This window comes from Elephantulus edwardii, unplaced genomic scaffold, assembly GCF_000299155.1.
Source record: "Elephantulus edwardii isolate Elephantulus edwardi_28Jun2011 unplaced genomic scaffold, EleEdw1.0 scaffold00092, whole genome shotgun sequence".
In the NCBI taxonomy this organism is placed as follows: Eukaryota; Metazoa; Chordata; class Mammalia; order Macroscelidea; family Macroscelididae; genus Elephantulus; species Elephantulus edwardii.
Window position 1 is genome coordinate 4,981,650 of NW_006399842.1, and position 25,010 is coordinate 5,006,659.

Below are 25,010 nucleotides of genomic sequence, written 5' to 3' on the forward strand. Positions count from 1 at the left end.
TGAGGCTGTAAAGCTTTATGGGAGAAAACTGCTCACTTTTCTCCTATGGAGTAGCTGACAGATTAGAACTGCTAATAATTTATATTATGCACTATGCCATCAATTCCCTTCAATAAATTTAGTTCTTATTCATTTAACTGCTTTTAAAGTTTTGGATATGAGTCTGATGTTATATAAAAGTGTCAGTTATTGTGGAGTTGAAACTGACTCATGGCAGACCCTTCCTTGGGTGCTAGGGCAGAAGACTGCACAGGAGTAGATTAGCTATCTTTCTCGCACAGTGCTGTTGGTGGATTTGAACTGCCAGTGAGGCGTGGCCTTTGGATTAGTAGCACAACTTCCAGTGGACTACACCATCAGAGCTTTCTAAATGTTACACAGAGACTAGTTTTTCTACCTCTTATTTTTCCCAGCATTTTCTAGGGGCCTTTTTCATGCCATTTATATTCAATGGAGACTTGTGATTATTTAGGCACAAGTCTGGGTCTGCAATGAACTCCAGACTCCTAGAAGTCAAAGCAAAGCATTTGCACAAGGCAAAGCATTCGGGTTTTTTTTTTTTTTCAAATCAACTCACATTCAGTAGGTACTCAATGTAGGATACTTCCCCCCTCCCCTGCACCTGTTCAGTTTGTTCTGAACCCAAAGCACCCTAGATTAAGGGATTTTAAGTCCTTTTGGATTTGACAGGAGTAGTAAACTTAAGCCTTTGAGGCAGAAGCAGGTGGCTCAGAGTCTTGCACAAACAGGTCTGAACCTTATCTTTATTTAAAGAGGGGGAAGTGGCACCTTCAACTCACCATTGAACATTTATCTATATTTCTTGTCTGTTTCTAGAACTGGACTACTTCCTTGTTTATGATTTTCCCTGTTGGTTTCCCTTTTCCAATATTTTAAATACAAATGTAAATGAAACAAATGATAAATTCTAAGGTAACACTAGAGACCAGAAAGGTTATCTACTCTAGAGGTTCCGAATCTGGGATCAAGGGATAGATATTTATGGCATGTAGGGATTCACTGACATTCCACGTAGCCTATATATAGTGTAGGCATTTATATAAATGCACTTTGTACATGAGAGAGATACATAGTAATCACAGGTTCTTAGAAGAGTCTGTACTCCTGAAATGTTGATCTAATGTTTCTTAAACCCTCTATGCTGCAGAGGAGACTAGAAAGGAACCAATCTATTGCCTCATTAAATGCCATTGGCAAAAGTCCTGTTCTGTCTGTAGACAGGAAGTACTTTCTTAAGTCTACCTTAAGCCATTGGTACTTCCTTCCTTGCAAGCCCTTGGTAAATTCAGAGGAAATAGCAAACAGCTGCTCACCAACACCCACCCCAAAGAAAGAACAAGACATTTCTCACATATCTCAAGCTGCCTTAAATGTTCTTTCTTTGGCAAAGAAGAAAAAAAGAAATATATTTTTGGCCTCTAAACCTTTTCCCACCCGTGTGTATTTCTGCAGAAATGTTATCCATATGGTACCAATTGCTTTCTCCATAAGTCATTAGGAATACTTCACACTGAGAACTTTTCTGATGACCAAAGAGTCTTTGGAGACTTTTTAAATGGCCCTTTTAGCCTTTCTTCACAGAAACAGGGAAGCTAAACAGAGCCAAATGCAAATGAACTTAGACCTGGAAAGGTTGCAGCTTTACTTAAAGCTCAGTAACCATAAGACTCCTGTGAGCCTTAAATCTGTCCATGCAAAGCCTTCATTTCCTCCTCCAGGGACAAGAGATGCTAAATACTCCATTGGTGCAGAGAAGGCAGTGGTCTCAGCTACTTAAGTTGATATTTAGGATTGGGTCCTATGATCCTATTAAATTTGATGATCTTGCAGTCAACTCAGGCCTCCTCCACTATGCCCAGAGGACACGGAGAAAAGTAAGTGTTGGATATGCAATTCATTACTCCCTTACTTACTAGCTGAATCTTGGTATGCTATTTAAGCTATCCAAAGTCTGATTTCCTTTTATATGTAAATAATATATTACCCATTATATATCTTATAGCACTGTTAAAATAATAACATATTGTAGGAAAAACTTTAAATGAAATTCTCACACAAATTTTTCTTGTTTTGTATTGTTTTAAATTCTCTCCCTTTTCTCTTTCTCTCTAACATTAGTTGGAGCTGGGATACATTCTATGTTTCTTGAAGGAAAGAATGATGAGTGAGATAGAGGAGAGGAAGATATGAATATGTTTTACAGTGTTACGTATTCTCCTCTAAGGCATCTGGACCCTGGCCCATATTGTGAGATTAAGAGATGAATCAGTAAGTAACTTAGTCCTTCCTGGAAACTGTCTGACTAGTGTATTTCAGACTCATTTCTGAACTGTCCTCCTGTCAAGGCTCTGGTTACTTACTGTTACAATCTGAGGAGGCAGATCTGAGCTGGAATATGAGGGAGAAACAGAAAGAGATTGAGGGATGAAGAATGAGATAGAAACAGAATTTAATACTGTAATTGATGGGAGAATCAATGTGTATGGCGAGTTGATTTCTTCATGGCTGGACGCAAAGTAGGAACTTCCCAGGGAACTACCACCTAGGATCTGAACCTGGGCCAGAAGCTGAGAGCAGGAGAAAACTGTCCAGGCAAAAGAGGAGGTTCTACTAGCCAGAAAAAGCATTCATTGCTGGTCAGTGGCTGGAGAGCTGTCCGTGGTGCTGACTCCTCTAATTTGATTTGGAGTGGAGGAAAAGCAGAGAATTCAGAACCAAACTGGCTGACAGTTCCCACTGCTCCCTCTCCTCTGCCAAGCTCTATGGAGATATAAGCACTCTCTTTTTTCCTATCCTCTTCCCCCTTCTTACTCTCTCTCTCTCTCTTATTGCTAATTAAAGAATTTCTCCTCATTTCCATTTCCTCACTCAAGCATTTATCTTCTGTTTTGTTTCAAGGCTTCTTCCAATTGGTTTCTGCCTCCTAGGTCTTTCTAGATTTTCCTTAGTGATTGCATCTTCTCTTCTATATCATCCTTAGAATAATAATCAAAATGGCAATCATAGTAACAAATGAGAACACATATAGAGCATTTACTAAGTTCTAGAGTGTATTCTGCCCGCTTTTCCATATGTTAACTCATTTAATCTCACATCAACTCTATTACATTAATATTTATATTGCCCAGTTATAGAGATGACAAATTTAGGTTTAAGAGGTAGGTAATTTGGCCAAGATCACAATTACAGGGTTCCAAATTCTCTAAGAGTTTGCACTATTACTCAAGAGGGTTTGGGTTCCTTGTAGTTTCTGCCCTCCCCCCGTTTATTTTTCTCTGACTCTCCCCCTTTTAGTTTAACCAAACGCTACCTAGTTTTTGTCTAAATGGTAAGGGACTATGAATCTGAATTGCTGATTTGATTGAGAGAGAGAGAAAAACCCACAAAGTAACACACAGGATATGCACTGCATGGACTTCAAATCTATGACCTGCCTTTTAAATTCAGGAAGAGGTTAGATGTCAATATCCCCGGGCCACATTTCTCCCTGAACTCTGAGGATTTATGCTCCTGGTTTAGTCGCCGGGCTTGCCCGTTCCCTGCCTCTGGTGGTCTCCAGGGAACTTTGTGTACCCTTAGCTGCCCACTCACGCAACCTACCCACGTAGACAGAAGCACTTGCTTAATCCTAGGAGGTTACATGGGCTCACGCCTACGTATACAGAAAAACAGTATCAAATACTCAGACACAAATACACAAACGGACCCACGCAGCCACTTCCCAAGACACACACACACACACAGAGAGAGAGAGAGAGAGAGAGAGAGAGAGAGACAGAGCCACACAAGCACCGAATATCCTGAAGCACTCAGACAGAGCTGCAGACACGCTTGAGGACACCACGATTCGGGGTTTGCGCACATAACACAGCCCCGTGGGGTGTGCATATGCGGAGACGTGCCACCCCATCCCCGGACCTGGGAGACTCACCAATGGCTCAGCCTCAGCCCACCCAGGGCGTCCCTCCCCTCCAAGGCAGACTCCCCTCTCCCCTCCTCTCCCTTCTCCTCCTCCGCCTAAAGATGTACAAAACACTCCTCGGAACCAGCCCGGGCGCCGGCTCCTCCCTCCCCGCCCCCGGCCTCCGCTCCCCCATTCATTTTCGCCCGTCGCCGGCTAAGTCCCTCCCTCCGCGTAGCCCGGCCTCCGCTGCTCCCAGCCCGGAGACCGCGGCGCACTTGGACTTCCCTCTCCATTCGCCAGCCGCCTCGCTCTGGGTCCCCATCGCTGCTAACTGATCCGGCGCGGGGGGAGGAGGAAAAGCGCAGGGAGCGAGGGGAGGAGAGAGCGAGAGCGAGCGAGCCCGAGGCAGAGCGAGTAGAGACCGCCTTCCGGAGCCGGGATTCATGCCTGTCCTCGGGACCAGCCAAGGGGACTTTACGGCTGAGTATGAGCCAGGCTGCTAGGAGCCAGGTACCCCCGCGCCTGCAGTCCCCGCGCCGTCCCCGGTATGCGAGCTGCACGCAGAGCTCTTCCAACTTCCCACCTAGCCGAATAAAAAGCGTCCGCCCGCAGCTCTCCGCCAAAGACGGACATTGACTCCAGGTAAGGCGGCGCCGGGCGCAGTGGCCGGCAGCCCCGCTGCCCTTGGAGCGGGCCCTGGACCGCATTCGGGGCGCCCCCGCCTGCCTACGCCCCTCCCCCCCGGCCCCCTCGGCCGCTCTGCGTCCCGGTTCCCTGTCGCCTCCAAGTCCTCGTAGGCTCCGGGGCTGGGGGATGTGTCTCTGTCTTGGGACACCAAGGGTTAAATGCGGGTTTTAGTAAGTGGCATGTGTGCCCCCCACGCTCTCTCGACGTGTGTGCCATGGTCGGAACTTCGTGTGGTGCTGGTGTGTTTCCGTGTGTGGCGTCGTTTGCGTTTGGTGCGTGTGTGTGTGTGTGTGTGTGTGTGTGTGTGTGAGTGAGAGAGAGAGGGTGAAGAGAGGTCCTATAACCTACTTATGGCGCGATGTGTGTGTGTATGTGTGTGCATGTTTGTACGTATGTGTTTGCATGTGTGCCTTTTAGAATTAGGTCTCTTCAGCTCGCAAGGCATGGTATCCTTACTATAGGATCACGTAGCCGCGGGGAAACCCGCTGTGGACTTCCTCTTAGGGTTCTGGGTTTGGGATTGGGGGAATTTTGGGGGCTAGGAATGATACTTTATTTAGTCCAGTGTTGGCTCCCTTGAAGAAAAATCCCTCGGAAGAATGGATTCCTGTTACACTTGAACCCACCTATTAATATGAAAGAGAAATGGTCAAACCCTGAGGCAAATGGGACATTGTCACTTTAAATTCCATACTGGGCAGACTCTGGGGAATTCTGATGGGGATTTAGAGTCACTAAATAGTGGGTGACTGAAAAAAAGGTGAAGTCAGCTGTGAGCATCTTATCTGGGGCTTGGCAAGTCTGATGTAGATATATGCCCTGCCTTGGATTTGTAGCCATAACAGCATCCCCTGCTCCTGGGGCTTTGGGAGAGGATATGGACAAGTTTGCATGTTCCCGCTCAAGGGAAAGGAGACAGTCCTAGGGGATTTACTTACCCATTACTGTAACCTGGGGTCTCAGAGGAAATTTCCTTTAAGGGCAGTCCTGAGTAATATGGGAGGAGATCAATGGGGCATTTCTCTAAGATAGATTCCACCTTCTTTTCTCTGTTTCAGGCAGCCTTAACATGCCCCCCGGGAGTATCCCTTCCTTTGCCATGTCCATATGTCTTCACTGGAGTTAGGGGGATACTGGGAGAAGGCAGGCAGAGAGGTGGTACTGATATGTGTGTGTGTTTGCCCGTGTATTTCAATATTGAGGGGATCCTACAATTTGGGAAGGGTTGAGGTTGAGGAATCCAGGGCAGAATAGCAGTTATTAACTTAAACTGCTGTCAGTGAGTACTCTTGCTTCATTCCACACACAGCCAAGGGCACAGGGCCTGTGAGAAGGAGCTCAGAATCATGGGGACAGGTTGGGCCAAGGCCCCCTATCCCCTGCCTCCTAGCAGACTCTTTAGATAAGTCCCTTGGTCATCCTGGCTAGGACCTGTCTTGGGCTTCGACTCTAGGGCCAGCCATTGATTTGATTCCCCGCTGCCTCTTAAAGGCTTGCCCTACTCAGCAAAAAATGCTGAGTTTTACTGCTGTTAGCATGGCTTCCAGACTCGGTAGCTGTTACTTTCCCAAGGTAAGAGGCAGCTTTTCTGCTCTCAGTCATCCAGACTCTGGGAGAACAAGACTGAGATGTGAGGGCTCAGCTGCTTTTCTGCCTTGGTGCGAAAGAACCAGTGAAAAGGCCATTGGTGTATGAGTGGCAGGAATACAGACATATACTTGGCTTTAAAAATGTCTATCTATACATATGTATCTTCTGGGGAGAGAGGAAAGCAAACATGTGTTTGCGAGAATCTGCCCCTGATGGGTGGGTGATGTTGCTACCTGCCTCTGTTCACTTGCAGATAGATATGCTGGTCTCTCTCTGAGGCTCTTCAAACAGCCAAGGGGAACCTGCTTGGGGAAACTCTTGTTGGAGCAGAATGCCTTGGTTCATTTGGGGTCGGACAGAAGAGGAGGCCTTATGTTAGGAGCTGCTTTCATTTTCTCTCTTTTTCAATTCATAGACAATCAGAGCTGAAAGGAATATTAAAGAGCAGGACTCTAGAGGCCCAGAGAGGGGATGAAAATTCCCCGGTATTTTCTAGTGAGTTGGTGACTTGCCCAAGGCTAGAACCTAAGTTGCTGGACAGGACAGCCAGATCAATGCCCTTTCCGCTCCACCCGATGTCACACTTCCAGCCAAGACAATCACCTCTCTTTCCTCATCCAGCTTCTCATGTCAGAGATGCATTTCAAAGCTACTCCAAGACCCCGAAGCGATCAGGTCCAGTGCCATCATCACTCTCTGGATACATACATATACACACATACATAGCCCACATGCACATATAGACACAAACATGCACACTGATCATACCTTCTTTCTCCAAAGGCTTCAGAGTATCATAAACAGTCAGGGACCTAATACTGACCACAGCTGGTAGCTAACGCCCAGTAAACCTTCCGAGCACTACCTGCAGTCTTTGTTGAGGACAGTTTTCCAGAAAGCTCTCCTCTGCCAATGCAAATACTTCAGACAAACTAATTTCTTTATGTTAATCAAAATCTCACCCCTATATATTTAGACCTATTGAACCCATGAGAGAATACAGACAAGAATAAATGCATGTATGCACTCAGATACACTCAGGTGCAGGCTCAGAAACCTTTCTCACTTATTGTATTCTCCAACACAAAATTGCAACTTCTGCACTAAACTGTGTTTCTCCCATATAAAGGGATCACCTCCTTGAAGATGGGAATTCAAAAGAAGTGGAAAGAAATCTAAAGCTTTGTGAATGATGGCTCTAGAGGAATCAGAGTTAGGCCTGTCCGAAACTGTTCTGAGACTCCTGAAAATTCCCTTTGGGTGCAGGTGAGCGCTGAGAACTTAAGGTTTCCAGGCCCATCTGCAATAGAGCCCTTTCCAGGCAGGCTTTTCCGGGGCTGGATTATATTTTAGTTCCCAGAAGGGGGAGCTGTGACTCCATTTCAACCAAGGAGAAACACCTCAGAGATTCCAAATCAGCTGTTGGGCCCCTGTTGAGTTTAGGCTGCCCAGCCCAGGCGGCAATGAATATGTTTGAAGCTGTGTAGTCAGGACTATAAAAACACTCTGCCTTGTACAGTACAAATACAAAAACATTTCCTCCTTCTTAGTACCTGCAAAAGTTTGTGTTATTGACCACAAAGCCCTCTATTTTCCTGAAAAGATCTCTGTCCACAAGGCCTTCAGTTGTGTGAGAAGACATTTTGTGATTTATATCCTCTCTTGCCTCCTTCCGATTCTTCAGACAAGATCTCCAGTACTTATTACCTGAACTAGCCTTTAAGGTTAAGGGTGTTCTGCCTTTCTCTTCCTGTTACCTCCTTGCTAAATTCCAAAGATAAGCAAGTTGGTCACTGGACTCCTCTAACAATCTTAAAAACAAAATCCAACAAAACAGCCCCCCAAACCAAGATAAAAGAAGAAGATGGAGGCATGTGAAGAGAAGAAATATGCAAATGTCATTTTTCAAATAATTCTCTCTTCATTGTTTTCTATTCTAATTCTTAATTCCTTCAACTCCTACCTCTACTTTCTACTTTGTAAAACTCTTTGCGTATTTCAACATCCAGTCAACTGATACTTCCAAGAAATCTTCTCAAGAGCTTATTTCGGACCTAATCTCGCCTTTTTTTGTTCATATAATTTTGTCTAAAACGATTCAGCTTCAATTTGCCTTATTTTACAGCTCCTTGGGTATCTGTCCATCTTGCCCTTTACCAAATGTTCTTTTAAAGGAAGAAAGAAAAGCAAACTAACTGTCATTGGGTTTATTCTGGGAGATCTTTTTTGTCACAAGAAACTGATACATAGTAGCTGTTCTGTTAATTTTTGCTAAATTGCACTTTAAGTACAATCTCAGAAAGTTCCTTTTTTTCTGTCTCCTCTATCTTAAGTACAATCTCAGAAAGTTCCTTTTTTCTGTCTCCTCTATCTCTCTTGTAATTGCCTTATTCACTCAAAGAAGTGAGATCATGTCTACAAACGTACACCATCTATAGGAAACTCTGTTGGCCTCATCCAGAGAGAGTTAGTTGTGCTTTTGACCCAAACACTACACTGCTCTGGGAGTTCAGATCCTTTAGTGATTGCTTGCAAGAAAGATGATATTTACAGCCTCAGAATACCCACTGAAGGGTTGGCTTTGATTCAGTTCTAATCCCACAGCAATGAGTAGCATGAGAATATTGTTGGCTTTGTGTTGGAATGAACTAACTGGCAACAGGTTTTGGACCAGCAATATAGAAGCGATGATGATGATACAGACAGGCAAGAGCGTATCCTATTTGGAAGTATTTCCTTACTATCCTCTAGGGGCTTCTGTCTTCTTATTTAATCTCTGTGCCCACTCGAGTCCATTTTACAGAAGAGAAAAGTGAAACTCATCCCAATTAGGTCCCTTATTAAAGTCACATAAACATAGGACTACTAAAGTTCAAGCCCAGGCTGCTTTCAGCAGCTCTGTTCTTTTCACTGGGCTTCTGAATTGATGACAACCAGCCTAGACAATGTGGACAATAGGAATAGATTTATTAGCTACTGAGAAAAACTGGGCCATATTATTAACTTTTTGAAATTGATAAGAAGGGAATCAAGGAGTCATAGGATCAATATCTCTTAGAGTTGAAGGTTTCTCAATAACTACATCTTTTTCCATAGTCAAGAACCAAGAATTGATTTTATAATATCCGTAATATTTGGCAAATCAATACCAGCTTTGGTACATTCTGCAATGAGCTTTCCCTCCACAAAACAAGCCTATATAGGATTTAGAGAGTGCTTGCATTAATTCGTTCAGTAGGTTTTCATTGGGTCCTATAAGGAGCCCTGGTAGTGTGTTTGATTACGTGTTTTGCTGCCAATCTAGAGGCTAGTGGTTCAAATACACCAGCCCCTCAGCAGAGATCAATGCTGTCAAATAGAAGTTTTGTTATGATGGAAATGTTATTCAGTGTGGTAGCCACTAACTACATGTAACTATTGAGTACTTGAATTGTATTTAGTGTGATTGAGGAATAGAGTTTTAAATGAAAGCTCTGTCTGTGTGGCTAGTGATTATAATGTTAATGTGGATTTAGCTATTAGGAAGGCAGCATGAACACAGTTCAGTTTTAATGGAGCTCAAACTCTAGTGGGAAGAGATAGATAATAACCAGTAAACATATAGATAGTTAAAATAATCCCATATAACTGCAAGTGCTGGACCTTGATGATTGGCAAACTATACAAGAGAAGAACATGGATGGTATAACTTTAGATAGGGTAGCTAGTAAAACCTTCTATGAGTAAGGGACATTGAAGCTGAGATTTAAATAAGAAAGAACCAGATGTATGACGTTGAAGGGTAAGAGAATTAAAGATAGAAGAGCAAAAATGAAGTCACTAAGTAGGAATAAACTTACTTAGGAAGTATAAGGGATAGACTAAAAATCCAGTGTGAATGACTTTTTTTTTTTTTTTTTTTACATGAGGAGCAGGGAGAGTGACCTGATGAAGTGTTGAAAAAAAACAAAAACACAAAAACCAGTAGTCAGAGGCCAGCTTAAACAAGCCATGCTTAAGAAGAAAAAAGTCTTGACATTTCTGTGGTTGAGAAACAGGTAGAGAGTCAAATTGATGGAAGTTTATTATCAAGTGCACTTGACAGGTTTTTATTGTGTCCGTTTTTAATCAGTCATTTCAATGAGTTCTTCAGCTTCTTAATTTCTCTCTCCGCTGTCAGTGTTCTACCCTATACATACACCAAAGGCAAGGAAACAAAATTTAAGGGAGGAGGAACAGGAGAAGGGCACATGGAGAGTAGAGGAAGGAAATGAATGGCTGGGAGGAGGTAACTGGAATGAAGTCTGGTGAGAAAGGATGAGAGCCTAGAATTGGTTTGGATCAGCAAATATTTATTGCATATCTTGTCCCTGAAAGACTCAGCAAAGTGGCTTCAGGGGGTATGGAGATGAAGCCTGCTAGGTGCTGGCAATCTCATGAAGTAGTGTGCTCGTCCTTAAGTAATTATCATTCACGGTAGACTGGTAATTGACATTTTGTAAGTTCTGTGAGTTTGGGGAAAGGAAAGATGAGAGGTTGATGACATAACGTTGGTGACGGGTAGTTTCATTAATAAGGATTATGAGGATGACAGTGAGTATAAACTTGTGGAGATCAGAGTAGGTACCTTTTCATAGCCTATCTCCATTAACTCATCAGAGTATAAAAGCACAAGGACTCAGGACACCTGGTTCAAGTCTTGACTCTAAGACTGAGTAGTTGGGCCACTTTGAGACCTGCTCTTTACCTCTCCGGGTTTGCTGTCTATAAAATGAGGACCCATTGTATCTTGTGTCAAAGAAGAGACACTGCCTGGCTTTTTGGAACTCTTGCTAACACAGTGCTTGTAAAAGCAGAGCGGGAAACCGCACGAGGTGCCATGCTTCATCATAAAAGGAAGATGTCTTCTCAAAAATGAGCACAGCTAAAAGGAATCAAATCTCAGGGCACAGCTCGTGGCGTGAGACAGGCTTACTGAGTGGGATCGATGGCCATCCTGTGTCCCTATTGTAAATCTTACTATCAAGGTGATTAAGTGTTAACATGAAACCCACTCTCCTCTTGGAACACTGCGTCCTGAAAAGGCTGTCTAGAAATCCATCGACAGTCCTTGCTACTGAGGGGGCAAAAGAGACAATTAAGAAGATAATGAAGCTGAGATAAAGGGAAATGAACTTTTTTTCCACATGAGGTTGAAGGGGATTTTAATCTCTCAAGGGAACTTTCTTCTCGAAATTGCAGGTGGCCTTAGACTAAAGGAGACAGGGTGTGAGAAAGCGTAGAGTGGTAAATTACCAGACTGTGCGCTGTCCACTGGAGGAGACATATATGAACAGAGAACAAAGAGGCAAAGAGGCTGGAGAGGACACCAGATAGATCATTCAGAACAAATCCTGTTCTCAGTTTGTGGGGGGTTTTCTCACAGGATACAGAGCTATATACAGGGGTGTCATGGCCATCTTGGGAACAGCTAGGAGACCGTGTCTCCCCAAGGGTGGGGAAGTAGATTCATAAGGCAATTAACAAAAGCAAGATGCAGTAGTTTTTTGTGTAAACTGTAAAGGTCGAAGCAGCAGGGCTCCAAGTAAATGGCCTATCTGAACAGCTAGAACCCTTTGTAAGGGTTAACCCAACACTGCCCCAGAGGGGTTTCTGAGATGTAATTTATCTAGCTTTTCAGAGGACCTGCAAATGAGCCAGTGGGAACCTCGATGAGAAATAATGGATCCTGGGGGTAAAGTGGAGCAGGCCTGTTACAGATTACAAGCTGATTTAGTTGGAGGAAGGGCATGCATCCAGAGTGGGATTGCTTTTAGAAGATGCACACTTATAAAGGCTCTCGGTAAATGACTAGGCCTCAAGTTTCCCTTCTACTAATTAGCGACCTGAGGAAGTGGATGGAAGTTCAGTGGGCTTTGGAATTCTAGATTCTCAAAAAGCCCCAGAGAATTGAGCAAGAGCATCCTTGAACTGCAGACATCTGCTGTGAGTAGGTTTCAAGTTGAATGGTAGTTCAAAAATTACATTTCTCTTGAAATTTGGTGAGTTCTGAGTTTATAGGGACCTCAGAAAGGAAAGACCTGGAGGAGCATTGGCTGACTCAATTAAGCATCTGTGCAAACATAATATCAAACTAAACCCCACGTCGTTGGGTTGATTCCAGCTCGCAGCAAGCCCGTAGAACAGCATAGAGCTACCCACGGTATTTCCAAGGCTGTATATCTTTAGGCAATCAACTTCAACATCTTCCTTCCTTGTAGTGACTGAGGAGTTGAAGCTACCACCCTTCCCAGAGCAGCTGAACTCTTGCTCACTCACCACCAGGGCTCCTTGTGTAAAGTGAAAGGGTCATTGGGGAGCGGGGGGAGGGGGGAAGAATCAGCATTTTGGTATTTTGGTTCCGGGCTGAAGAGGAAAAAAGAAATAGATTACTCCGCAGGAGTAGCAAACATGGTGCAAATTAAATCTCAGAGTGTGGTGGGTGAAACCCTGGCTGATCTTTCACCCTCCGCACTATCTCAGCTGTGCTTCAGCCTATTGTTTCAGTGACCATATCATCTCATATCGTTGGGAATCTTCCTCTAAGAGTAGCTGCTGGGAGACACGTTATGAGACATGACTCCTTTAGGTGAAATGTTCCTGATACAAGTTCATTGCCAGAGAGGACTAGGGCAAGTGTGACCTGAGAGGAGTTCTTCTAAATACACATCAGCATGACAGGTTCCCAAAATCCTATTCCCGTTGAGTCAGCTCTGACTCATGGCCACTCTCCATCAGATGCTCAAAGCTGTACATCTTTGCAGGAGGAGATGGCCTCTTTTTTCTCCCTAGTAGTTGCTACATACCAACCTCTGACCTTTTGGTTAACAACTGAACACAACATACTGTGCGACCAAGCTCATCAATAGAACTACATCATTCAAAGTCCATTTCAGCCTTACAGATGATTCCTGGGAATATTTCGAAGACAGCCTCAGTTTCATCTGGCCTCACTGCTCATTCCTAGCAAGGTGAGACTTACATTCAGGTAAAGCACATAATGGTATTTGAGGGGATTCTAAAAAAATCTACACTAACAACACTTAGAGATGACTGAAATGTTTTTGTTAGAAAATCATTCTTGAAGTAGGACAGTATATGTGCCAAGCATGTCACCAAATTCTTTGTCATATAATAGGTGCGTGATAGAGATTTTCTTGTTAAAAAGTCTCAAGAAGCCCATGAGCAGGTAGTATATTACCCTCAGAAGAGAAATGATAAAATCAAGGTAAAGCAGTTTTGAAGTTTGTCCAAGGCACAGATGAGACCATGGTGGATAAAGGATTTGAACCTATTTCTATCTTAAGACATACATGTCACAAGACATTGTGAAATGTAGTGGCTAGTGGCTAACAGCTTAGAGACTGGAATATTAATATGAACTCAACTACTTTGTTGTTGTTGCTGTTAGGTTCCATCTACATGACTCTGATGCACAGCTACTCTGTGTAGATCATATTGACACCCTGGCTGGTCTTGCCCCATCTTCACACTTTGAGTTGCGTAAGCCCATTGCAGCAGCCAGTGTAGTGCCTCATCTTATTGTTGATCTCCCCTTTGATGACTCTCTTTTTCCAACATGACTTCCTTTTCCGAGTATGACATCCTCCTAATAACATGTCCAAAGGGTTCCTCAGAGGGTTCTTGCCTCTGAGGTGCTCTCTGACTGAACTTCTTCCAACACAGATTGGTTTTGGCACTTCATGGTGTAGTCAGTACTGTCTGCCAACCACGATTCAGAGGCACCATTTCTCCTTTGGTTTTTCTTTTTCATTGTCCAACTTTCACAGCCAGATGAAAGAATTAAAAATGCTGTGGTCTATATAAGCACTCAGGTAGTCTTAAACTGACATCCAGGTTGGTGTTTGGTGTCAGTTTCTTTATCAGTAAAATGAAAATGAAAACAAGAATAACTCCTCACAGAGTTACTATGGATATTTAAACAAACAAACAAACAAACAAAACAACCCATTGCCACTGAGTCTGTTAGGACTCATGGTGACCCTGTAGGACAGAGTAGAACTTCCCATAGGGATTCCAAAGCCTGTGAACCTTTCTGAAGCAGACTTCCACATCTTCCTCCTGTGGAGCAGGGGATTGAATTGAGTATCTTCCAGGATGTAGACAAACACTTAAATACTGTGCCACCAGGGCTCCTTTCTGTGGAGACTAAAGTATATGATTAGGGCTTCAGACAATGACTGGAAGCTTGTTAGTAGTATATTAGTGCATGTGAACTATTGTTGCCTTTTATTATTTTACCACAACTTACTGCATTAGGTTAAGCATTGCCCATATATTCAGGAATGCTCTCAAACTAGAAATATCCTGGAGGAGAGCGATTATTAGGTTGATGTGACTACCTTGAAAATGAGTCCACTCAGTGATTTCTAGCTGACACGCTCCTCTCCATTGTGGCTCCGTGGTTTTAAGTAGGGGTAGGGAGAGAACGAGAAAGGAGGAAAAGGCTCAGAGCGATGCAGGACGAGCAGGGCAGTTATTTTATCTCTATAGTGCCATGAGCCAGAAGCCAGATAGGGTCGTAGGATTATCTCCTCTCAGAGCTGGAAGTCATATTATGTGCTTTTAAGTCTACTGCAACTCATAGGCACCCTGTGAATAGCAGATCCCAACCTTTCCCTAACCTGTGCCATCCCCTCAGTCTCTGATATGCTTGAGCCCGTTGTTACAGTCTCCATGTAAGTCCATCTTGTTGAAGGTCTTCCTCCTTTTCTTGACCCTCTACCTTTCCTAGCATGATGTGTTTTTCCAATAACCATCCTCTCCTGAAAACATGCCCAAAGTATGTGAGACTAAATTTCACCGTTCTTGCCTTTAAGGAGCACTCTAGTTGCACTTCCTCGAAGACAACCTTGTTTGTTCTGACAGTCATCTTAGATATTTATATAATTTAACTTTATATAATTTAATATAATTACAAAACTTTATCCCATTTTATTTTCATTGTGATTTTGGGGCATGTTTGCACAGCATATAAGGATCTCTGCGCATATTGTTCAGTGACATTGGCTATACTTTTCACACTATATCAATATTCTTTCTACTGTGGTTCTTCTATTTCCGTTAATCTAGCTTTCTTGTCTCTTTTCACCTTCTCATCTTTATTTTAAGATAAATGTTGGCCATTTGGTTTCATGTAGAGAATTATTTTTAAGGAACACAGTACTCTTGGATACTGTTTATTAGATGAGTAAATATGTTAGCTGAAAGGTGTTCTTACGTGGTTTCAGTACAAAGTTAAAATGGTCTATCAGGTCGATAGTCTTGGGAGTTCCTCTGGTCTCTGCTGGTATATCTTGCCTTTTTTGAGATTTAAAGTTTATTCTACAATTTTCTTCCATCCCGTCTGGAACCATCTATTATGTCTGATGGCTGGGCAGCATATGGTTCTCCTGTCATCTTCACGGATGAGACCATGGTTCTTTCAGCCTACTAGTTCTGTAGACTAGTTTTTCCCTCTACTTTTTAGTTTTCTTCTTTCTCTTTCACTCTAGAAGAGTAAGGCTCAGTAGTTGTGTCTTAGATGGCTGCTTGAAAACTTTTAAGACTCTAGACATTATCTACCAAACCATAATAAAGACATAAAATTTATGAGCTATGTTATGCCAGTTCACTGAGTTGTCTCATGAGAATATAGTCCTAAACTTACAAGTACAGTAAACAAATCCCATGAGTTGTTTGGTTTCATCTAAAAAGTATCTATGTCTCTATGTGCTTTATTATATATTATAGATGTGAATATATATATGCAACACACACATACATTAATAAACATGTACCAGTAGATGTGTCTATACATTCAAGTGTGTATATAGGCTTGCAAGGAGAGGAAGACTCTCAACCAGGTATGTTGACACTGTCACTGCAGCAATGTGTTTGAGTGTGTTAGCGATTGTGAGTATGGCACATGACAGGACAGGGTTCAGATCTGTTTTTCATAGGGTCGCTAGGAGTTATACTCAGCAGCACTTAATGACAAAAACAACCACCTACACATATCTACATACATGTCCGTACCTGTAAACATATTTTTTGGTTGATATTGTCATTGCTGCAAAATAGTTTATAACTTTTCCCAGAAACATCCCTTATTCTTGTGTAATTGTTATCATTTACCATGGTCAAATTGTATATACTTCACCCACATTCTGTATTACCTTTCCTATCAGCCAAATTAACAACTTTATATTATATAAAGAGTGATTAGGGAGCTCTGATAATGAAGTGGTAAGGAGTTGCGCTGCCAATCCAAAGGCAGCCAGTTTGAGCCTGCTAGCTGCTCCTCCAGAGAAAGATGAAAACTCTCTTTATGCGATTTATGTCTCTGAAAACCTGCTGGATGGTCACCTGTAAGACATTGCCAACTCAGTGGTGTATAATAAAAACTACAACAAAGAGTGAGTCTGCTTTTTAATCATCTCAGCTCCTCTTTAAAATCAGACAGTATCTAAGGTAGCACCAGGACCCTAGCTGATTATATATTTTTTTAATTTGATTTTCTATAAGATCTCCATGTTTTTCTGGAGGGTGTGTAGGTGAGAGTGACAGATTTCGATTGTTCTTGTTCTTCTTGTGTGAACCAGTTTGATCCTCTTCTTCCTCATGAGGCCTCTTTCCTTATCATTATAATTTATTTTATCAAGCATTTGCATGCCTTACTATATTTGATCTCATTTAGCCATTTCAATCAGGCTCTAAAGTTAGAATTTCTCTAGCATATTCCACATGAAGACATTGTACTTTAGCGGTGAGAGGAATTATATCCAAAATATACAGCAAGTGACATAAGCAAGTCTGAGTTTCATGTTACACAACTGAAAATGTTTGTTCATTGAATTGATCTCCCTTTTTCCACCCCTGTAAAACTTTGTGCAGCCATTAGCAGCCGAGTGACCTCCCAGAGTTAAGGCTGAGTATATTGTTTTGGGCCGGGTCGGTTGCTGCAAATCTTTAACCATTCTGTCATGCTTGTGGATGGGAGCAGTAAACCCTGGCCTCAACCTCAGTTTTGTATACTCCTAAATGAGAAAGGCATCTATCTTCCAGTTTCAGTAGATGGTATAAATGGTGCCACTGGAAGGAGGCTTATTAAATCTCCTTAACAACCTGCATTTTGCTTTCTCCCCTTTATTTGTCAGTATCATGAATATCTTCCAGTCTTTTGGTGCTTTCTGGCTTCCAACTTCATAGCCTCTTAAAAATAGTAATTTAACTTCACAATGGCTGGGCAGGGGACCTCAGCTTAGCATGTTTATTTGCACCCTCGTAATAGTCCAAATGCTGCTGAGACCAGGACCAGTAGTTATTCCTGGCCATGGCCAAGAGCCAAGATTTTATGTTTCTTTGAAATAGACTCACCAAGCTACCTCTGGTAACAGTAGGACCTTAAAAGCAGCCCATGGAATAATGGGGTGGAGGTGGCATATTGCAACAGCCAGATGTTGCATTAAATAGTTGCTTGTTGGAGGCAACGATTTTGAAGCTCCATCGTACATATTTTGGGACCAGTCCCTGTAGAAGAACATCTTGCTTGGAAAGAGAGGAGGGACAACATAGGAGAGGAAGACCCTTGATGAGATGAGTTGACACAGTAATTGGGAGAATGGTGTGCCAGAAAGTGTGAGATTGGTTCAGTATATAGCAGGGTTCAGATCTATTGTGCATAGGATGCTATGAATGGCAGGGGACTCAACAGCACATAACAACAACAACAACACATGCATATGTGTATCAAGGGTGCTTTGATATATAGGAGGTTGCAGTACTAATTCAAAGACTACACCACTCGCGTGTTTCCAATCCACTAGTGACTCCAGGCGAGAAAGGTGGGCAATCGCTTCCCCTAATCATTTACAACCATGGAAACGCCATGGAGGGTCCGCAATAAGTGGGTTCAGGTTTGATGGCAATGAGTGAGCAAGCAATGTATGTGTCATTACTCTTTGTGTCTGTACACACACAACACACGTGCATGCATAAAGAATAAAATGTTGGACATGGTCAAACGTTATTGGCAAAGAAGAGAGCAGTGGATATAGGGAAACATGTTCTAAGACAGATTTCTCCTTACCTATAACTGAACAGGAGTTCTTGAGTGATTAACACAGTTGCCTGCTAATGAAAAGGTTGGAGGTTTAAGTCTACCCATTGGTGCCTTGAAAGAAATGCTTGGCAATCTACAGCCAGAAATAGATTGTCAGCGCAGTTTTACTCTAGCACACATAAGGCTGCCATGAGTTGAAATCTATAGGAACTGGTTGACTAATGAAGTGTGAGCCCAGTTGTGACCATAAGATCGTACACTCTCAGAAGCCAATCCTGTGGTCATACTGCCAACTAAAAATGGAATGAGGAACACATGAATGTTGTCAGTAGAACTATTAAAAATATTTTAGTTTCACGAGTAAGTGAATGAGAAAAGCAACACAATGCTATCTAGCTTTGTTAAAAAATGGTTTTTTAAAAAAGATTGCAGCCTCCAGACTTGGCAAGGAGAGGGTCCTTCTCAGGTAGCGTCGGTGGAAATCCAATTTGAGTGCAGCTTTTTATGAAATGCAGCTTTCATTTTTCCATTTAAAAAACAAAGGAGAAAACTTTTTCTTGAGCACTTATTTTGTGTCAGGCAATGTTCTAAGAGCTGTGAATGCAGCAATGAATACAACTGACTCTCATCTCTGCCGTCTTGGAGCCGACATTCTAATTGAGGGGTAAGATAATAAGTAAACATATAATGTGTCAGAGGGTGATGAGTGTTGTAGAGAAAGCTAAGGCATAGTGAGGGAGACAGGGAGCGAGAGAGAGAAGGTGTAATGGGAAAGGGCTTGCTTGCTGTTTTATGTGGGTGGGTAAGGGAATCCTTCTTGAGATCCTGACATGTGAGCACAGCTCTGTGGAGAGTTAGGGAGAGAGCCATGTTATTCTGAGAGAAGAGTGTGCTAGGCAGAGGCAGCAAAAATAGAGTCCCTGAGGTGGGCCTGAGCCTGGCTTGTTCTCAGCGTAATAGTAAGAAGGCCTTGGCCACAGATTTGACGGGTAATTTCTACTAATGCGTGTGCAAGAGACTACAGAATGCTAAGGAGGGTCACTGAATCGCCTGTGCTTCACCAAATCTTCTTGACCTGGCAGCACTTTGTGGATTACAGAGATATAGTGGCTGTTGTTGTTGTTGTTAAGTGTCATCGAGTCACTTGCGACTCATAGCAACCCTATGTACAACAGCCCTAAACTGTTCTGTGCTAATCTCATTGTCTCTGACACACTCATCCCGATTACCCCAGTCACCAAATCAATCCATCTTCTAGAGGGCCTTCCCCTCCTGCGCCTGCCCTCCACTCTCCCAAGCATGATGTCCGCCTGCCCTCCACTCTCCCAAGCATGATGTCCTTCTCCAAGGACCGGTCTCTCCTTACAACATGACTAAAGTATGTCAGACGAAGCCTCAGAATCCTTGCCTCCAAGGAGCAGCCCAATTAACCCTCTTCAGGATGAATCTGCTTATTTTCCTAGCAGTCCATGGTACCCTCAAAACTCTTCTCCAACACCAAAGCTCAAAGGCGTCAATTCTCCTTCTATCCTCCCTAGTCATTGTCCAACTCTCTGACGCAAAACATGTGATTGCAAAGACCATGGCCTGTACCAGACGCACCTTAGTCTCCAGAGACACACCGTTGCTGTTGAGTACTTTAAAGAGGTCCCTAACAGCAGACTTTCCCATCGCAATACGTTTTTTTATTTCCTGGCTGCTGGTGCCAAGAGTGCTGACTGTGGAGCCAAGCAAACTAAAGCTGTGAACAATCTCAATCTCTTCACCATCCATCCTGATGCTGCCAATTGGTCCAGTGGTGAGAATCTTTGTCTTCTTGACATTGAGTCTCAATCCATATTGGAGGCTGCAGGTCCTTCTCAGTTTCAGCAAACAGGGTTGTGCCATCTGCATAGCGCAGATTGTTGATAGATCTTCCACCGATCCTGATGCCACATTTCTCCTCATAGAGCCTACTACCGTGGAATCAGGAGCCTTTAATTCTATCTTGATTTTCTCTCTTTTTTTTAAGGAAGTAAAATTCCTTCTTTGAGTTTTGATTTTCTCATTTGTAAATTGACTACTTGAGACTCAAAGAGGGTCTGATGAGTTGGCGAAGGGTGCTCTACCCCCTCAGGGGTTGGGCAGGTGAGACTGGTACTGCCTCTTTCTCAAGCTCACCCTTCAGCAAAGCAAATGAGTACGCTGTATCTGCATCACTTTACTGTGCTTTTAAAAATGTTTAGAATGATGGACTCCAAGACTTTAAAAATTACTTCAAAACCATTGATTTCCAGTTTGAATGGCCTCATAGTAAATTTACGCAATCCCACATTAACCACTTTATTTCTGTAGTAAGTCAGTTACTGAGTTCTTTGTGAAGCCAAATATTTGGAGAAAAGTGAAGATATACAGAGGATAGTGTGTTAGCTACCTTTGTTAACACAATGCATGACAGTAATAAGGACTGATAGATTAGCAATATGCACCAATAGATGAAATGGCTTCAACAGAGTATTGCGCTACAGCTGATTTTATCCTTAGCATTGGCTGCAGCATGGAGAGTTTTTGGGTTTTTTTAGGGTTCCCCCCCCCACATGTAATTTTTAAGGACAGGAGAGATTAGGTACGGCTAAAGGTGGCTAGGAGTTAGGCTTGAATGAATGAAAATCCTTCCCTTTTGTTAACTTTCATTAAAATTGCAATTAAAAACCAGGAAAAGAAAAAAAAAAAGCTATAGCCAAGGGATCCTCTTAAGAAAATAAAATAAATTTCCATGAGAGAGCTCTGAAGAGAGAACGAGCTAGTTCAAATTGTTAAGGAACAGGATTTGGCCAGGTGACTGGGCCGGAGAGGACCTTGAAGGACAGGTAGGAATGAGGTATGAAGAGGTAGTGTCAACACAGGCATGACTATAGTTTGTGTCTCTCTTTGATCACAGGAGCATTGCCTGTTACCGCTAGAAAAGACCTTAGTGGCCACCATGCTCAGTCCTCCCTCTTTTTAAAGATAAAGAAACTGAGACTGTGACAGGGAAGTGTCTTTGTAAAGGCCACAGTCGGCTTTGATACAGGAAGCGCCTACCACAGTAGCAGTAGCAGCAGCGGCAGCAATAAGATCAACAAATCCTAGAACTACAGACCCCCTGACTCCCAGAGAGCAATTATCCATCTGGTGCAGCATTTCCATGTCATTTCCCATGGTGCACTAGCCCTTCAAACTCTGAGAAAAGTGGGTTGTGATTCAAATAAGACAGAGTAAGGCTTCATAATTTTCTCTCATCTTGGAAATCATAAAGCATCTATAGGCAGATCCTCGGTTAGAGCCTATACTGTCACTGTGGTGTACTATCAAGTCGAAGCCAACCTATAGCTGACCCTCTGGCTGGTTTTCAGAGGCAGATAACTGCATGGGAGAAGATTGCCCATGTTTCTCCCTCAGTATCTGGTGGACCTGAACCGTGTGCCTTCAGGACTGCAGCACAGCTCCTTGCCGTTAGGTCACTCTCCTGAAATTACTTGATCATAGACAATAAACTATTTTTTAAAATTTAATTACTATTACTTTTAAATTCTTGAAAAACTTGGGAGACTCTAGATGAGTTGCCATGCACTGACTTCAACTCAAGGTCACCTCATATGTGTCAGAGTAGAACTGTATTGCAGAAATCTTTCAGTGGTTCATTTCTTGCACATAGATCACCAGGTATGTGAGGGTGATGAGAAGAAACGTTGTGCAAGTAGAAATATTATAAGGGAGCTGGTCCTAGGATTGGAGTAGATGCAGGGTGTTGAGGAGCTGAGAAGTTTGTTAGAGTTGTGAAGGTTGAGTGGGCAAGTGTTTCAGTGGAGGCAGGGCATTCTACGGAGAGAGGAGGAGGATGTGGGGTGACTGGAGAGTGTGCTAGAGGTTTAGGCCAAGAGGTATAGTCTGGTGGTAGATTGTTGAAAGAACATGGAAATGGCCCATATGTCCAAGCACAAATGAATGGATTGAGAAATTATGGGACATTCACATAACGGAATACTATGTAGCACTCAGGAGCAATGATTTTGTAAGTTCTTATCTAACTTGGGAGGTACTGGAGAGCATTATGCTGAGTGAACTAACTCAGTCCTACAAGGACAAATACTGTATAAAACCATTATTGTAGAATGAGTCATAAGGATTCAAGAGGGGTGGGAGAGGTTGAAAGCAGAGGAATGAGGATGTGCCGGGTTGAGGAGGATTAATCATGGGGTTGTACAATTTGATGGGGGGGGGGTGAGGGAAAGTGAAAGAATTTCGTCTTGAAAACAGTGTATTCAAATTTTGTAGAAAATGTTAAAAAAAGACAGCAAACAAAAATTATATTAGAAACATGTAAATAAAGATTTCACATTTACAGTTTAAAAAAAGTCTTAAAACTCATTCTGGGGCTTCATCTGACATATTTTGGACATGTTGTAAGGAGAGACAGGTCCTTGGAGAAGGACATCATGCTTAGGAGGGTGGAGGGACAGCGCAGGAGGGGAAGACCCTCTATGAGATGGATTGATTCAGTGACTGGGGTAATCGGGATGGGTGTGCCAGAGGCAATGAGATTGGCACAGGATAGAGCACGGTTTAGGGCTGTTGTACATAGGGTCGCTATGAGTCGCAAACGACTCGATGGCACATAACAACAACAACAACAACAAATGGTTAGAAAACTATTGATTACTTCTAAAGACAAGATTGATTAATTGGAACTGGAATTATGATGACAAGGAGGTGAGGAGGAGGTGGAGGAGAGGGGCTGGAGGCATGGTGGTTCTTTGTTGTTGTTATTGTTAGGTGCTGTCAAGTCGAGTACAACCAGTCACAAACTTGTGAACAACAGATCTGAACCCTGTCCTGTCCTATGCCATCCTCACACTTCCTGACCCGTGGTGGCAGTCACCGTGTCAATCCACCGGGTTGAGGATCTTCCTCTCCTTCACTGACCCTCTGCCTTTCCAAGCATGGTGATCCTTTAGCTGGTTGTAATGGTGGTCCAGATGACAGATAGAAGGTGTCTTGCCTTACTTGTGCAGTGGCAGGAGAGTCGATGGATGGAAGAAACGCTGTAATGGTGGGACAAGAAAGGGAGGGGTTAAGGATGACTTCCTTCAAGGTTGTGCCAAATGTAGGCCTGCTCTCTGTAAATAGTGCTTCCAGAAACAGCGGGATCTCAATTATCTCACCGTGGGCTGTGAAATTCTTAAAAAAAAAAAAAGTTCTCAAAACAAAATTAAGTTTAATTTGCTTTAATTGAAAAATAAACACATGCCATGTACAGCGCTCTCAGGGGGAGGAGAAAGGGCTATAAAATGAAATGAACAGTTGGGCGTGGTAGGCCCTCAATTATTGGAGATCCTGAAATGGGAATTGGTATTGATTGAGAAATGAATTCAGAGCTAAATTGATGAATTTAGGCCTCCTTTCTGGGCACAGGTTCGCTTAATCTCTGGAGATATTGCTATTATTATACAAAACATTTTTTATAAGACTCTTGTGGAAAAAAAGGAAGGAGATCTGACCTTGGAATGAAACAATTTGCATTTACCCTTTCTCTATCACTTAATTATGTGGTCTCTGGCATGTTTTTCTGTTACTTTATATTAGATTCTCCATTTTTAAAAGTAAGGGTAATCATCCATTTGTCATTGGATTTCTATGGAGATTGAAAAATTAATGTATGTGGAAGTTCAAAAATATTGGTAATAGATGGTGAAGAAAGAGGGAGTGGGCTGACTAAAACAAGGCAGAGAAGGTGGAAGCTAAATGCAGGAAGGAAGAAAAGTATTATAAAGGGAGAAAATCACTAATTTAGGCACATATGATTTACTGAGAACTTCATGTGTTCAAACACTGGCCTAGATACTTGAAAGAAAATGGCAAGAAACAGTGAAGCAGCTGAGTCTTGCTGAAATGGCATCTCTATTCTTGGGGGAGCTCTTGTGGTCAAGTGGTCAAGAAGCTGTGCTGTCAATCCAAAAGACTTGTGGCTCGAATCCACCATCTGCTCCCTGGGAGTAAGATGAGCAATCTCCTCCTGAGGGATTTACAGCCTCTGAAAACCTGTTGTAGGGTCAGCCATGAGTCCCTTTGGACTTGATGGCAAATAGCAAACTAACTTATGCTAGGGAAGGAGTGTGTTGGTGGTCTGCATGGTGTTTGGAGAGCCTTGCTGCTAATTCCAAGGCCGCAGGTCTCCAGCAGTTGGAATCCACCAGCAGCTCCTTGGGAGAAAGATGAAGAAGGTTCGCTAGGTGTTGATTCTAACTTGATGACAATGAAGGAGAGAACGTGTTCCAGAGAAAAGCTTAGCGATCTACTTCCAAAAAATTCGTTGTTATAAAACTGATGGAACTGAGTTCTGCTTTGACATATTTGTGGGCACCATGAATCCAATTTGGCCCTGCAGTAGCTGGTCTGGTAGACTGGAGAACAAAGCTAAGGAAGAGAATTGGCTAAGGGAGGTCTTTCAAAACCCTTGGAATATGTTTAAAAAGCTCCTTCCTTTATTGAACTTTTCCCCTACTTTCTCATGACCACTAGCTCTTCTCATTAAAGTACAGATAATCTGACATGGTTTAGGGTTCTTTTTTCTGATGGGACATGGCTTAACAATGTAATTTACACTAAGGTTATGATGGCTTAGGAAGGAGTAAGTAAAATTCTCTTAATATTGGGGAGAAATCAGCTGTTAAGAACCTCTCTTAAGTGCCAGAGAGCAAGGGTGTC

General features: G+C 42.8%; 1 protein-coding gene across 1 annotated transcript in view; it reads left to right on the forward strand.

The window, feature by feature from the left end:
• The first annotated feature begins 4,190 nt into the window (after positions 1–4,190).
• Positions 4,191–25,010, forward strand: part of BRINP1 (bone morphogenetic protein/retinoic acid inducible neural-specific 1) — a 283,604-nt gene continuing 262,784 nt past the window's right edge. Inside the window, exon 1 of the mRNA XM_006890697.1 lies at positions 4,191–4,567. The gene's annotated coding sequence lies outside the window, so the exon portion shown is untranslated. The remainder of the gene's footprint in view (positions 4,568–25,010) is intronic.